Source organism: Miniopterus natalensis, chromosome X, assembly GCF_054644295.1.
Source record: "Miniopterus natalensis isolate mMinNat1 chromosome X, mMinNat1.hap1, whole genome shotgun sequence".
Lineage (NCBI taxonomy): Eukaryota > Metazoa > Chordata > Mammalia > Chiroptera > Miniopteridae > Miniopterus > Miniopterus natalensis.
This window is the reverse complement of record NC_142103.1, coordinates 58,627,232-58,644,695: the sequence shown is the minus strand read 5'-3', so window position 1 is coordinate 58,644,695 and position 17,464 is coordinate 58,627,232. Positions and strand designations below refer to the sequence as shown.

Genomic DNA, 17,464 nt, shown 5'->3' with positions numbered 1-17,464 from the left:
ATGTCCCCGGTTCCACTGGGGAAAGTCTTCCTAAGGAATGTTATCCAGCACACAGATGCTCACAATAAGATTCAGGAGGAATCAGATATGTGGAAAATAAGAGAACTGGAGAAACAGATGGAAGACGCTTACTGGGGGAACAAAAGGAAAATGTTACCCAGCAGTTCAAGCCGGATGTGTAGTGATGGTTTTGATGAAGAAAGTCAAAGAGACAATTAGAGGCCAACAAATAAAATTTCTGGGGCATTAGAAGATGATTTTCTTAAGGCTAAATCCAGGAACAAGTAGTTATATGATTATGATACTAACATGCCAGACAGATGGGGTCACAGTGGTTATAAAGAGTTATACCCTGAAGAATTTTAGACAGTGATCATCAGTATATTACCAATGGGGAAAAAAGATCTCTCCAGGTAAAATCATCTACCCACGAGACTCACAAACACAAAAAATCAAAGCAATCTCACCAAAAAAAGCACAAAAAGAAGTCACACAAAAAAACAGAAGAAAAGCAAAAAGGAAACCACAGACATAACAGCAGATTCCTCAGACAAGTTATCAGAAGAAACGGGGGTTTCAAGTACCAGGAAACAACCACATAAGCGTAAGAAAACATCAAGGAAAAAGTCTAAAAAAGTCTGCAGTAGTTTTAGAGGCAGAAAGTGACACTTTTCAATCACAGGATTCAGCATCCAGCAGTTCTGAGGAAAGTGAGGGAAGAGACACTAAGAAAACCAAAAGGGAAAAAAGAAAGATAAAGTCAGCATCCCTGCGGTTAGCAGTGAAATACAGCAGAGGACAAACACACAAATTGAAAAGTAGCTACTGATGAAAGGTCTGCTGAGAGTTCAGAGGATGACTAATGAGAAACATTATTAAATTGCCACGTGACTTGGATATTGACAGCTCTTGCACTGTGGGGCTTTGCCAATGACTCTGTTGTTCAGCACAGGGGGCTTGAGGTAGGTGCTGTCCTGTGCCATTTATGTATGTTCCAACAGACTTGTCTTCTATTTTGGCCCGTTAAATTTGATCCGCTTATTGTTAATAGGGAATCTGGTATTTTGTTATGAAGGTTTCTTGAAATTAAAAAAAAAAACAAACAAACAATGACTGGGTTATCAAAAAGATAAAGGAAGAAGTCAAAAATTTTCCAGGAAACAAATGAAAATGAACACACAACAAACCAAAATCTATGGGACACAATGAAAGCAGTCCTGAGAGGGAAGTTCATAGCACCATAGGCTTACCTCAAAAAAACAAGAAAAACTTCTAATAAACTCTCTAACCCAACAACTTAAAGACTTACAAAGTGAACAACAAAAAAAGCCCAGAGTAAGTAGAAGGAAGGAAATAATAAAGATCAGAGCAGAAATAAATGACATAAAGACTAAAAAACAATACAAAAGATCAATGAGCTGGTTCTTTGAAAAGATAAACAAGATTGATGAACCGTCAGCCAGACTCATCAAGAAACAGAGAGAAGACCCAAATAAACAAAATCAGAAACGAAAGAGGTAAAGTAACAACTGACCCAACAGAAATACAAAGGATTGTAAGCAAGTACTATGAACAACTATAAGCCACCACGCTGGACAACCTGGATGAAATGGATAAATTCCTAGAAAAATACAACTTTCCAAAACCCAATCAGGAAGACTAAGAAAATCAAAATAGACCAATAACTGGTGATGACATTGAAGCAGTAATCAAAAAGTTCCAAGAACACAAAAGCCTTGGCCTAGATGGCTTCACAGGGGAGTCTTACCAAACATTCAAAGAAGAACACCTATCCTTCTCAAACGATTCCAAAAAAATCCAAGAGGAAGGAACACTTCCAAGCTCTTTTTATGAAGCCAGCATTAGCCTAATTCCAAAGCCAGATAATGACACTACAAAGAAAGAGAATTTCAGGCCAATATCCCTAATGAACATATATCCTAAAATTCTCAACAAAATGTTAGCAAATTGGATCCAACAATACATTACAAAGATCATACACCATGACCAAGTGGGATTTATTACAGGGATGCAAGGCTGGTACAATATTCGCAAGTCCATAAGTGTGATACATCACATAAACAAATTGAAAGACAAAAATCACATGATCGTATCAATAGATGCAGAAAGAGCATTTATCAAAATCCAACACCCATTTTTGATAAAAACTCTTAGCAAAGTGGGTATAGAAGGACCATACCACAACATAATAAAAGCCATATATGACAAAGCTATAGCCAACATCATACTCAATGGGCAAAAATTAAAAGCATTTCCCTAAGGACAGGAACAAGACTGGGGTGTCCTCTTTCACTTCTCTTACTCAACATAATATTGGAAATAATAGCCACAACAATCAGACAGGAAGAGAACATAAAAGGATCCAAATTGGAAAGGAGGAAGTAAAACTGTCATTATTTGCAGATAACATAATACTGTACATAGAAAATCCTAAAGACTCCATCAAAAAACTACTAGATTTAATAAATGAATTTGGTAAGGTAGTAGGATACAAAATTAACACCTAGAAATTGATGGCATTTTTATACTCCAATAATGTACTTTCAGAAAGAGAAACTAAAAAAACAATCTCAATTATCATTGCAATAAAAAAAATTAAGATACTTAGGGATAAACTTAACCAAGGAGGTAAAAGATCTGTACTCAGAAAACTACAGGACGCTGCAAAAAGAGACAGAGATAGAAGATATAAACAACTATAAAAATATACCATGTTCATGGACTAGAAGAATCGACATCATTAAAATGTCCATACTACCCAAAGCAATCTATAAATTCAATGTAATCCCTATTAAAATACCAACAGCATATTTCACAGATCTAGAACAAACACTTCAAAAATTTATACGGAACCAAACAAGACCCAGACTATTTTGGAAGATGGCGGCACTCTGACAAGTAGCAGAGTGCCCATGCTCCAAGCCACAGACTGGACTTACAGCTAAAATACTGCATAGCCAGCTTGGAAAAACAAGAGAAATATATCTGAGTGGACATATTTTGAGTAAGTAACACTGAAGAAACATTATAGAGTTTGGTAAGAGAGAGAGGTCCTTGTAAGTAGGAGTTGCCTCTGAAGCCAGTGATCTGCTGTAAGGCCAGAGGGTTAGAGGCTGCAAAGCTCCCTCCCATTGGGAGTGTGGACTGGGATCCAAAAGCTGTGATCTCAAACCTGGAGGGGATAAGAAAAGGAGAGGCTGTGCAAAGCAGGAGAACACTGTGCCTGCGAGGAGGGGGCCATGCCTTCCCAGTGAAACAAAGCACCATATGGCGGCAGACAGGGCAGGAGAGTTTCACCCTGGGTGCTGACCGCAAGAAAAGCTATCCCACAGGGTGTGGCTTCTAAATAGAAAGGGGCCAGAAGACTGCACTCAGCAGGGACCTAAAGGGATACTCTGCTTTCCTGTAAGGCATTGTGTAGAACTCCAGAGAGCATTTGAACTGGGTGGGACTGAGAAGGGGAAGAGAGCACTCCAGACAGTAGAGAGAGGGAATGGAGCTGCCAGTGAAGCAGATCAAGACTTCAGCCACCAAAGCTGCTAGTGGGGAGAATCTGAGATTTTTGACCTCCTATGAAGAGAGCCACACATGGGCTCCACTGGACCTACAAGACAAAATCCCATCACACATGACTGGGAGACAGCAAATATATCTAATATACAGGCACAAACACTAAGAGTCATTAAAGTGGAGAGACAAAGAAAAAAACCCCAAACTAAAGAAAAGGAAAATCGCCAGAAAAAGCCCTTGATGAGATGGAATTTAGCAAATTATAAGAAACAGAGTTCAGAGTAATGGTTATAAAGATGCTCAAGGAAATTAATGAGAACCATAAGACACTTAATGGGAAGGCCCATGAACTTAGCGAAAGCATGAAAAAGGATATAGATGTGATAAATAAGAACCAGGCAGAAATGAAGAATAGTATATCTGATATGAAAAATGTGCTGGAAAAAAATTAAAAGCAGGATCAATGAAGCAGAGTATACAATAATTGAATTAGAAGAGAAGGTAGAAAAAACTCAATTAGAGCAGCAAAAAGTAAGAGCACTTAAAAAGCATGAGGACAGTTTAAGGAAACTTTGGGACAACATGAAGCAAAAAAATATTTGCATCATAGAGGAAACAGAGGGGAGGAAAGTGAGCAAGGTATAGAAAACTTGGTGGAATAAATAATGACAGAAAATTTCACTAAGCTGGTGAAGGGGAAAGCCACACAAGTTCAGAAAGCACAGAGGTTTCCAAACAAGAAGAACCCAAAGAGGCCCACTCCAAGATACATCATAATTAAAATGGTAAATGTTAATGACAAAGAGAGAATACTAAGGGCTGCAAGAGAGAGACAAGCAGTGACCTACAAGGAAACTCCGATATGGCTGATAGCAGATTTTTCAACACAGACACTTCAGGCCAGAAGGGATTGGCATGAAGTCCTCAAAGTAATGAAAAGCAAGAACCTGCAACCAAGATTGCTTTATCCATAAAGGCTATCACTTAAAATTGAAAGTGAAATAAAGAACATCCCAGGAAAAAAAAGGCTAAAGGAGTTCAGTACGACCCAACCAGCATTGAAAGATATGGTAAAAGGACTGCTTTAAAAAGAAAAAGAAATATTAAGAGAAAGGTACATCAGCATAAAGGAAAAGAAAATAGATAAGAAAACAGGACGCATATATATGTTGTCTACAAGAGACCCACCAGAGAGCAAAATATTCACATAGGATGAAAGTGAAAGGATGGAAAAAAATATTCCATGCAAATGGAAAAGAAAAAAAGCTGAAATAGCAATACTAATTTTTGACAAAATAGACTTCAAAATAAAGACCATAGCAAGAGACAAAGAAGGTCACTACATAATGCCAAAGGGATCAATCCAACAGGAGGAAATAACCCTTATAAATTTATATGCACCCAATATAGGAGCACCTAAATATATAAAAAATTTCTTGGTGGACTTTAAGGGGGAGAATGACAGAAACACAATCATAGTGGGGAACTTTAACACCCCACTGTCATCATTGGACAGGTCATCAAGACAAAAAATCAACAGGGAAACAGAGACCTTAAATGACACACTAGATCTAATGGATTTAATTGACATTTACAGAACATTCCATCCCAAAGCAGCAGAATACACATTCTTCTCAAGTGCACAGGGAACATTCTCAAAAATAAACCACATGTCATGGCACCAAGCAAGTCTCTACAAGTTCAAGACAATTGAAATCATATCAAGCATCTTCTCAGAACACAAGGTCATGAAAGTAGAAATCAACTACTATAAAAAAAAACCTCAAAAATATTCAAACCCATGGAGGCTAAATAACATGTTATTAAACAATGAATGGGTTACCAATGAGACCAGGAAAGAGATAAAAAACTTCCTGGAAAATAACAAAAATGAAGAGACAACCACCCAAAATCTATGCGACACAGCAAAAGCAGTCCTGAGGGGAAAGTTCATAGCAGTACAGGCATACCTCAAGAAACAAGAAAAAGTTCTACTAAACCATCTAACATAACAATTAAAAGAATTATAAATAGAACAGAAAAAAAAAAAAGCCCCAAGGAGGAATAAGGAAAGAAATAATAAAGATCAGAGCAGAAATTAACAACATAGAGACTAAAAAAGCAATACAAAAGATCAGTGAAACCAAGATCTGGTTCTCTGAAAAGATAAGTAAGATTGATGAACCTTTAGCCAGACTCACCAAGAAACAAAGAGAGAGGATTCAAAAAAATAAAATCAGAAATGAAAGAGGCAATATAACAACTGACACAACAGAAATACAAAGGATTGTAAGAAAATACCATGAGTAACTATATGCCAACACACTGGAAACTGGGTGAAATGGACAAATTCCAAGAAACATAGAGTCTTCCAAAGCTGAATCAGGAAGAAGCAGAAAACCTGAATAGGCCAATAACAACTAATGACATTGAAGCAGTACACAAAAAACTCCCAGCAACTGAAAGTCCAGGGGCAGATGGATTTACAGGCAAGTTTTACAACAAACATTCAAAGAAGATTTAACATCTATTCTCCTCAAAGTATTCCAGAAATTTCAAGAGGAGAGAAAACCCTGAGGCTCTTTTTATGAAGCCAGCATCATCCTAATCCCAAAACCAGATAAAGACACTACAAAAAAAGATAATTACAGAGCAATATCCCTGATGAACATAGATGCTAAATTTCCCAGCAAAATACTAGCAAACCGGATCCAGCAACATATTAAAAAGATCATACACCACAACCAAGTTGGACTTATTCCGGGGATGCGAGGCAGGTTATAATATTCACAAATCAATAAATGGGATATATCACATAAACAAAATGAGGGACAAAAATCACATCAATAGATGTGGGGAAAGTATTCGACAAAATCCAACACCAATTTTTTCTAAAAACTCTCAGCAAAGTGGGAATAGAGGGAACATACCTCAACATCATAAAGCCATATATGACAAACCTACAGCCAACATCATACTCAGTGGTGAAAAACTAAAATCATTTCCCTTAAAATCAGGGACAAGACAAGGTTGTCCACTTTCACCGCTCTTATTCAACATAGTACTGGAAAACCTTGCCATAGCCATCAAACAGGAAGAAAACATAAAAGATATCCAAATTGGAAAGGAGGAAGTAAAACTGTCACTATTTGCAGATGACATGATATTGTACATAGACCACCGTAAGGACTCCACCAAAGTACTACTAGATTTGATAAATGAATTCGGCTAGGTAGCTGGATAAAAAATTAACATCTGAAAATCGATAGCATCTTTATACACCAACAATGAACTCTCAGAAAGAGAAATTTTAAAAAATAATATTTTTCATTGCAACTAAAAAAATAAGATACCTAGGAATAAACTTAACCAAGGATGTAAAAGACCAGGACTTGGAAAACTACAGGACACTGAAAAAAGAAACAGAGGAAGATATAAACAAGTGCAAGAATATACCATGTTCATGGATTGGAAGAATTAATATCATTAAAATGTCCATACCACCCAAAGCAATCTTTAGATTAAATGCAATTCTTATTAAAATACCAACAGCATATTTCACTGAGCTAAAACAAATATTCCAAAATATTAATATGGAACCAAAAAGGACCTCAAATAGTCACAGCAGTCTTGAGAAGGAAGAACAAAATTGGTGGGATCACAACATCAGACATCAAGTTATACTACAAAGCCACTGTATTCAAAACAGCCTGGTACTGGAACAAGAACAGACATATAGATTAGTGGCACAGAACAGAGAACCCAGAAATCCCAAGTCATTGTGCTCAATTAATATTTGGCAAAGGATGCAAAAACATATACTGGAGAAAATAGAATTTCTTCAATAAATGGTATTGGGGAAATTGGACAGGTACATGCAAAAAAAAAAAAAAAATGAAACTAGACCACCAGCTTACACCATACACAAAAATAAACTCAAAATAGATAAAACACTTAAATGTAAGACATAAAACCATAAAAATCCTACAAGAAAACTTAGGCAGCAAAATCTCAGACATCTCTCGTAGCAATATGTTTCCTGTTTGCTGATAAATCTCTTAGGGCAAGAGAAACAAAAGAGAAAATAAACAAATGAGAGTACATCAAAATAAAAAGCTTTTGCACAGCAGAAGAAACTTTCAACAAAACGAAAAGGGAGCCCATTGTATGGGAGAACATTTGCCAATGACACATGTAAAGAACTCATATAACCTAACAAAAGGAAGACAAACAATTCAATTAAAAATGGGTAAAGGACCTAAATAGACACTTCTCCAAAGAGGACATACAGCTGGCCAAGAGACATATGAAAAAATGCTCCATGTCAGTAATCTTCAGAGAGCTGCAAATTAAAACAACTGTGAGATACCACCTCACTCCTGCCGGAATGACTACCATCAACAAATCAACAAATGACAAGTGCTGGTGAGGAAGTGGAGAAAAGGGAACCCTAGTACACTGCTGGTGGGAATGAAGATTGGTGCAGCCACTATGGAAAACAGTGTGAAGTTTCCTAAATAATTAAATATATGGAATTGCCCTTTTTCCCAGTGATCCCACTTCTAAGAATATATCCTAAGAAACCTGAAACAGTAATCATAAAGAACTGATGCATCCCTATGTTCATAGCAGTGCAATTCACAATAGTTAAGATCTGGAAACAGCCCAAGTGCCCTTCAGTAGATGAGTGGATAAAAAAAGCTGTGAAACATTTATACCAAGGAATACTATGTAGCTGTAAAAAGGAAGGATCTCTTATCCTTTGGCACAGCATGGAGAGAACTGGAGAGTATTATGCTAAGTGAAATAAGACAGTCAGAGAAAGACAAGTGCCACCTGATCTCACTCATATGTGGAATGTAATAAACAAAATAAACTGATGAACAAAATAGATCCAGAGACATAGACGCATGGAACAGACTGAGGGATCTCAGAGGGAAGGTGGGATGGGGGAGTGGGTGGAGAGTGATTAATCAAAGAACTTATATGGTTATAACCCTAACCCATGTTCACAGACATTGTTATGGGGAAGGCCTGGGGGTGGGGTTTATGGGGGTGGAGGGGATCAATGGGGGGGGGGAGAGGGACAAGTGTAATACTTTCAACAATAAAGATAAATTTAGGAAAACAAAAAGAGACCAAAAAAACACCGTAATAAGCATAATCAGAATGGAAAGAAAGAGAGAGAGAGAGAGAGAGAGAGAGAGAGAGAGAGAGAGAGAGAGGGAGGGAGAGGGAGAGAGAGAGAGAGAGAGAGGAAAGAAAGAAAGAAAGAAAGAAAGAAAGAAAGAAAGAAAGAAAGAAAGAAAGAAAGAAAGAAAGAAAGAAAGAAAGAAAGAAAGAAAGAAAGAAAGAAAGAAAGAAAGAGGAGGGGAGGGGAGGGGAGGGGAGGGGAGGGGAGGGGAGGGGAGGGGAGGGGAGGGGAGGGGAGGGGAGGGGAGGGGAGGGGAGGGGAGGGGAGGGGAGGGGAGGGGAGGGGAGGGGAGGGGAGGGGAGGGGAGGGGAGGGGAGGGGAGGGGAGGGGAGGGGAGGGGAGGGGAGGGGGGCAAAATCCGAAATACTGACAGCACCCAAATACTGGCAAGGATATGGAGCAACAAGGACTCTCATTCACTGCTGGTGGAAATGCAAAATGGTACAGACACTTTGGAAGACAGTTTTGCAGTTTCTTACCAAATTAAATATTCTCTTACTATACAATCCAGCAATCACACTCCTTGATATTTACCCAAATGAGTTGAAAACTTAAGTCCACACAAAAACCTGCACACAATGGGCTATGGCAGCTTTACTGATAATTGCCAAAACTTGGAAACTAACCAAGATGTCCTCAGTGGGAGAAGGATAAACTGTGGTACATCCAGACAATGGAATAGTAGTATTCAATGCTAAAAAGAAATGAAAGAACCTTAAATGCATATTACCATGTGAAAAAAGCCAATCTGAAAAGGCTACGTATTATATGATTCCACCTATATGATATTCTGGAAAAGGCAAAACTAAGGGCCAGCGGTTGCCAGGGGCTAGAGGAGAAGGAGAGATGAAGATGTGGAGCACAGAGGAATTTTAGGGCAGTGAAACTATTCTGTATGATACTATAATGGTGGATACATGTCATCATACATTTGTTCAAACCCATAGAATGTACAACGCCAAGAGTGAACCCCAATGTAACCTAGGAACTTTGGGTGGTCATAAGTGTAAGTTCATCTATTGTGACAAATGTATCACTCTGGTCAAGATATTGATGGTGGAAGAGGCTGTTGCTGTGTGGAGGCAGGGGTATATGGGAACACTGTGTACTTTCCATTCAGTTTTGCTATGCACCTAAAACTGCTCTAAAAAATGAAGTCTAAAATAAATGCCAAAAAAAAAAAAAAATGACACTAGACCACCTTCTTACACCATATACAAAAATAAAACTCAAAATGGATAAGACTTAAATGCAAGACTCAAAACCATAAAACTCCTAGAAGAAAACATAGAAAGTAAACTTTCCAATATCTCTTTTATATATATATCTTTATTGATTTCAGAGAGAGGAAGGGAGAGGGAGAGAGAGAGATAGAAACATCAATGATGAGAGAGTCATCAATAAGCTGCAGCCCGCAACCCGGGCATGTGCCCTGACAGGGAATCGAACCCTGATCACCTGAATCCTAGGTCGATGCTCAACCGCTCAGCCACGCCCGGCTGGGCCCAATATCTCACTTAATATTTTTTATGATATATCTCCTCAGGCAAGAGAAACAAAAGAAAAAAATAAACAAATGGGACTTCATCAAACTAAAAAGTTTTTGCACAGCAAAGGAAATCACCAAAAAAATGAAAAGACAACCCATTGAATGGGAGAACATATTCGCCAATATACACCTGATAAGGGGTTAATATCCAAAATTTATAAAGAACTCATAAAGCTCAACACCAAAAAAACAAATAAGCCAATTAAAAAAATGGGTAAAGGACCTGAATAGACATTTCTCCAAAGAGGACATACAGATGGCGAATACACGTATGAAAAGATGTTCAACATTAGTTATCATGCGAGAAACCCAAATTAAAACCACAATGAGATATCACCTCACACCATCAGAATGATGGTCATCAATAAATCAACAAACAAGTACTGTTGAGGAAGTGGAGAAAAGGGAACCCTAGTACACTGCCGGTGGGAATGTAGACTGGTGCAGCCACTGTGGAAAGCAGTATGGAGGGTCCTCAAAAAATTAAAAATGGAACTGCCTTATGTCCTAGCAATTCCATTTCTGGGTTTATATCCAAAGAAACCTAAAACACTAATTTGAAAGAATATATGCACACACACACACCCCCTGTTCATTCCAGCATTATTTATAATTGTCAAGATACGGAAGAACCCAAGTGTCCATCAATAGACTAGTGGTTAAAAGAAAAAAGAAAAAAGCTGTGGTACACATATGGAATGGAATACTACTCAGCCCTAAAAAAGAATGAAATCTTGCCCTTCCAGGATGGCTCAGCTGGTTAGAGCATCATCCTATACACCAAAAGGTTGTGGGTTCAATTCCCGGTCAGGGTACATACCTAGGTTTTGGGTTCAATTCCTGGTCAAGGTGCCTATAGGAAGCAACCAACAGATGTTTCTCACATCGATGTCTCTTTCTCTCTCCCTCTCTCCCTCACTCTTTCTAAACACATCCTCAGGTGAGGATTACAAAAAAAAAAAAGAACAAAATCTTACCTTTTGCTACAGCATGGATTGACTTAGAGGGTATTAGTGAAATAAGTCAGTCAGAGAAAGACAATTACCATAGGAATTCACTTATACATAGAGTCTAAAGAACAAAATAAATGAACAAACAAAATAGAAACAAACTGATAGATACATAGACAGACTGGTAGTTGCCAGAGGGACTGGGTGAAAAGGTGAGGGATTAAGAAGCACAAACTGGTAGTTACAGAATAGTCATGGGGATGTAAAGTACAACATAGAAAATATAATGAATAATATTGTAATAACTGTGTACAGTGCCAGGGGGCTCTGGAAATATCGAGGGCGGTACTTTGTAAAGTATATGATGACTAACCACTATGCTGTACACCTGAAACTAATACAAAATAATATTGAATGCAAATTGTAATTGAAAAATAGAATTTGTAAAAAAGAACCCCTCCCAAATAAAACTTATTAAAAATGTTTTTTAATTGAACAGAGATTCAGGGGCCTTTAGGACAACAACAGAGCAAAAGTACTCAAAGAAATTACGGTGGAAAACGTCTCAAATTTGGTAAGAGATAAACCTACAGAGTCAAGAAGCTGAGCAAACCCAAATGAGATAAATCCAAAGAAATCCTCACCAAGACACATCATAGTGAAATATATGAAAACTAAATACCAGGAAAAAAATTATTGAAAGCAGAAAGAGAAGCAAAATCTTATCAATAAAAGGAAAAACAATTTGAAAGACAGTAAATTTCTCATCAGAAACCATGGAGGCCAACAAAATGTAACACAACATTTTTCAAGTTATGAAAGAAAGGAATAGTGAACCCCTCTGGGGAAAATATCCCTCAGGAATAAAAGGGAAATCAAGACATTTTCAGATGAAGGAAAACTTAGAGAACTTATACAAGGAGATCAACTTGAAAGAATGGCTAAATGAAGTTTTTAAACAGTAAAGATAAAAGAAGAAATCTTGGAAGCTCAGAAAGGAAGAACATAACAAGCAAAACTATGTAGAAACAACAGATTTTCCTTGTCCTATTGAGTTGTCTGTTATGTTTGAAGGTTGAAGCAAAAATTAGAAAACTAATGTGGTTCTGAATGCATGTAGAGGACATTTGAGACAATTGTATTGTGAAGTGGGTAAGGGTAAAGGGATGCAAAAAGAGCTAAGGTTTCTGTGCTTCACTCAAATTGGTAAAATGACAACACCATAGCCCAGCCGGGCGTGGCTCAGTGGTTAAGCATCGACCTAGGATCCAGGCGATCGGGGTTCGATTCCCGGTCAGGGCACATGCCCGGGTTGCAGGCTGCAGCAGATCAATGACTCTCACCATTGATGTTTCTATCTCTCTCTCTCCCTCTCCTTTCCTCTCTCTGAAATCAATAAAGATATATTTAAAATAAAATAACAACACCATAGATTTTGATAATACACACATGCGTGCGTGCACGTGTGTGCACACTCACACATACACACACACACACACACACACAAATGTACCTAGAGTAACCACTAAAAAAGTTATACAAAGACATACGCTCACACACACTACAGATAAATCACGATAGAATTCTAAAAAAGAAGTTCAAGGAACCCAAAGGATGGCAGAAAAAAAAAATTAACACAGAACCAACAGAAAACAAAAAATTAAATGGCATACTTAAGCCCTATCATATTAATGATACCTTAAATGTAAATGATCTATATATGCCAATTAAAAAACAGAGATTGGCGGAGTGGATTAAAAACTATGACACAACTAGAGATAAAAACTCACTTAAAATATAATATTAGATGTTGAAGGTAAAAGGATAGCCCGGCCAGCGTGGCTCAGCAGCTGAGCATTGAGATCACGTTTTGATTCCTGGTCAGGGCACACGCCTGCGTTGCGGGCGCCATCCCCAGTGTGGGGTGTGCAGGAGGCAGTTGATCAATGACTCTCATCATTGATGTTTCTAGCTCTCTCTCTCCCTCTCCCTTCCTCTCTCTGAAATCAATAAAGATATATATATATAAAAGAAAGTAAAAAGATAGAAATATATATATATATGCATCATGCAAATATTAATAAAGAAAAAATAGTGGTTATATTAATATCAAATAAAGTAGATGTTAGAGCAAAGAAAAAGAAAATTACCGGAGACAGAAAGGGGCATTACATAATGCTAAAAGGGTGAATTCACCAAAAAGACAAAGTGATCCTAAATGTGTGGGATTTGCAACAGAGGTGCAAAATATGTGAAGCAAAACCTGATAAAACTGAAAAGAGAAATAGATAAAGCAACAATTAGAGTTGGAAACTTCAACACTCTTCTGTTAACAATAACTAGAAGAATTAGACAGAAAGAATATAGAAAAGTTGATAACACTATCAGTCATCAGGGGGATTTAAACAACATTTATAGGACACATCACCCAACCACAGCAGCATACACATTCTTTTCCAGTGACCATGGGACATATGTCAAAATAGAACAGATTCTAGGCCATAAAGAAACCCCAGTAAATTTAAGAGAATTGAAATCATACAGGGTGTATTCTCCAACCACAAAGGAATCAAACTAGAATTCAGTAACAGAAAGATAACAGGAAAATTTGAAAACACTTGGAAACCAATAATTCACTTCTCAATAATCCATGAGTCAAAGAATCTCAAGGAAATCTAAAATTCTATATATTGAACAGGATGAGAATAAAAATACAATATATCAAAACTTGTGAGATGCAGTTAAAGTAATACAGAGAAGCAGATTTATGGCACTAAATGCATACATTAGAAAAAGATGTAAAGTCCGAAATCAATCATCGAAGCTCCCACCTCGAGGACCAGAAATAGAAGAGTGACCTACACCCTATCAGGCAGAAATAAGGAAAACAGAGCAGAAATCAACGAAATTGAAAACAGAAAAGCAATAGGGAAAAATCAATGAAACAACAAGCTGGTTCTTTGAAAAGATCAATAAAATTGACAAATATCTAATAAGACTGACAAAGAACAAATAAAAAAAGAGAGAAAACACAAATTACCAATATCAAAAATAAAGCAGGGAATATCACTACAAATCTTGCAGACATGAAACGCTAATAATGGAATACTGCAAACAACTCCACACACATAAGGTTGACTACTTACATGGTGGACAAATTCTTCAGAAAACACAAACTACCAAAATTCATACAATATGAAATGCATAGTGTGATTATTACTGTAGCTACCAAGGAAAACATTTTTTTACTTTAAAACTCCCCAAAATGCAATCTTTTGACCTAGGTGTTTTCACTCCAAATCCCACCAAACATTCAAAGAATTAACATTGATTTTAAACAGTCTTTTCCAGAAAAACAGAAGAGGAGGGAACACTTCTAAATTTACTTGATAAAGCTAGTATTACCCTGATACCAAAACCAAACAAAAAAGTATCAAAAAAGAAAACTACAGACCAATCTCTCTCACTAATGTCGATTTTTAAATCCTTGACAAATATTAGCAAATAGAATTTATCAATATATAAAAAGAATTGTAAACCATGACCAAGTATAAAACTGGTTCAAATACTTGACCATGAATCAGTGTTATCCACCATATCAATAGGCTAAAAAAAAAAATCACGCAAACAGTTCAATCGATGCAGGAAAAAACCCGACAAAATTCACAACCATTCATGTTAAAATCTCTCAAAAAATTACAAACAGAGGGGAACTTCCTCCACTTGATACAGAGCATCTACAAAAAACCTATAACTACTATGATACTTAATGGTGAAAGGTGAAATGCTTTCCCCCAAGATCCAGAACAAAGCAAGGCTGCCTGCCCTCACCACTCTTATTCAACATAGTCCTGAAAGTTATAATCAATGCAGTGAGGCAAGAGAGGGAAATGAAAGTATATAGATTGGAAGCGATAAAATAAAAATGTCTCTATTCACGGATAACATGATTCATTGTATAGAAAATTCCAAGGAAACTACACACAAAAATAATACTCCCAGAAATAGTAAGTCAGTTGAGCAAGGTCCTCGATTGCACAATAAACATATAAATGTCTACTGTATTTCTATATAATAGAAAAACATGTGGACGCTGAAATTAAAAATATAACACCACTGCCTGCCCGGCATGGTTCAGTGGCTGAGTGTCAACCCATGAACCAGAAGATCACACTTTGATTCCTGGTCAGGGCACCAGCTTGAGTTTCGGGCTGGATCCCTAATGGGAGGCATGCAGAAGGCATCAGAATAATGATTCACACTCACCACTGATGTTTCTCTCTCGCACGCGTGCACTTCTTCTCTCTGAAATCAATAAAAACATATTATAAAATTTTAAATATATACATAATACCATTTACAATCACTCAAAAATTGAAATGCTTAAGTGTAAATCCAACAAAATATGTGCCAGACTTATATGCTGAAAATTATGAAACAATCATGAAAGAAAACAACCAAAATCTAAATAATTGGTGATACATACCCACGTGTCAATTCTCCTTAAATTGACATACGGTTTTAACACAGTTCCTATGAAAATCTCTGCAAGATTTTTTGTAGATATAGACAATATTATTTTAAAATTTATATAGAAAAACAATTTTGAAAATAAGAACAGAATTGAAAGACTTATTACAAAGCTATAGTAATTGAGACTGTATGGTGTTGGTGGAAGAATAGACACGTAGCTCAATGGAACAGAATAGAGAACCCAGAACTAGACCCACACAAATATGCCCAACTGATGGTTTTGACTGGTGGGAATGCAGAGTGGTGCAGCCACTATGAAAAGCAGTATGGAGTTTCCTCAAAAAATTAAAAATGGAGCTGCCTTTTGACCCAGTGATCCCACTTCTAGGAATATATCCTAAGAAACCTGAAACACTTATCAGAAAGAACTTACACACTCCTATGTTCATAGCAGCCCAATTTACAATAGCTAAGATCTGGAAACAGCCCAAGTGCCCATCAGTAGAGGAATGGACAAAAAAGCTGTGGGACATTTTCACCATGGAATACTACGCAGCTGTAAAGAAGAAGGATCTAATACCCTTTGGGACAGTATGGATGGACCTGGAGAATATTATGCTAAGGGAAATAAGCCAGGCAGAGAAAGACAAATATCACATGATCTCACTTATATGTGGAATCTAAAGAACAAAATAAACTGATGAACTAAATAGATCCAGTGACATAGAAGCATGGAACAGGCTGATGAATCTCAGAAGGAATGCGGAGGTGGGTGAGGGGGAGAGATTAACCAAAGAATTTATATGCATAAATGCATAACGCATGGACACAGAATAGTGTGGTGAAGGCCTGGGAGGTGGTGCAGAGTAGAAGGGGTCAGTGGGGAAAAGAAGGGGACATCTATAAGTCTTTCAACAATAAAGATAAATTAAAAAACAAAAAAACAAAAAAAAAAAACTACACATACAGGAAGACCCAATAGGAGGGAACGTGGCGGCGGTGTTGCTTTCTGCGGGAGTTGTGGGCCAGCAGGGCGTGAGAGATGGCGGGGGAGGAGGGCCGGGAGAGGAAGGCCCCCGGAGGAGCGCGGGGGCGCCTCGCCCCCTCCCGGTCACTGGTGGTCCAGTCCCAAGATGGCGGCCACCGTGAAGGAGGGGGCTGCAGAAGATGTCTGTCGGTGTTCCTTTTGAAGACGAACAAGAGATACACAAATTTGCACAGAACAGGTAGGATCACAGAGCTTAAGGAAGAAATAGACATAAAAAAAAACAACTCCAAAATTTAGAAGATTCCTGCGAGGACATCATGCTCACAGATGAACACTGCTTAATGGTACCTTATCAAATTGGTGATGTTTTCATTAGCCATTCTCAAGAATAAACACAGGAAATGTTAGAAGAAGCAAAGAAAAATTTGCAAGGAGAAATTGACGCCTTAGAATCCGGAGTGGCATCCATTAAGTGGGTGTTAGCAGATTAGAAAGTTCAGCTATATGCAAAGTTTGGGAGCAACATAAACCTTGAAGCTGATGAAAGCTAAACATATTAAAATTTGTTTAATAAATTTGAATATTGTTTAAATGATAATTTTCCTTTTTTTAAAAAAAAATTCATTTGTTTAATGGAAACTTGCCTATTTTCACATCTTGCTTATTTATTTTATATTTTAAAAAGAAGACAGTATTCGTCTATGTATTGTGCATAATGATTCTATCAAGTGTAGGGGGTTTATGGCATGTTATTAAAATCAGTTAAGCAATAAGAAATA

General features: G+C 37.4%; 2 pseudogenes; both read left to right on the top strand.

Annotated features, from left to right (window-relative positions):
- On the top strand, window positions 1-863 carry LOC107532883 (uncharacterized protein NKAPD1 pseudogene; annotated as a pseudogene).
- A 15,967-nt stretch (window positions 864-16,830) lies between these two features.
- On the top strand, window positions 16,831-17,236 carry LOC107532882 (prefoldin subunit 4 pseudogene; annotated as a pseudogene).
- Window positions 17,237-17,464: the final 228 nt, after the last annotated feature.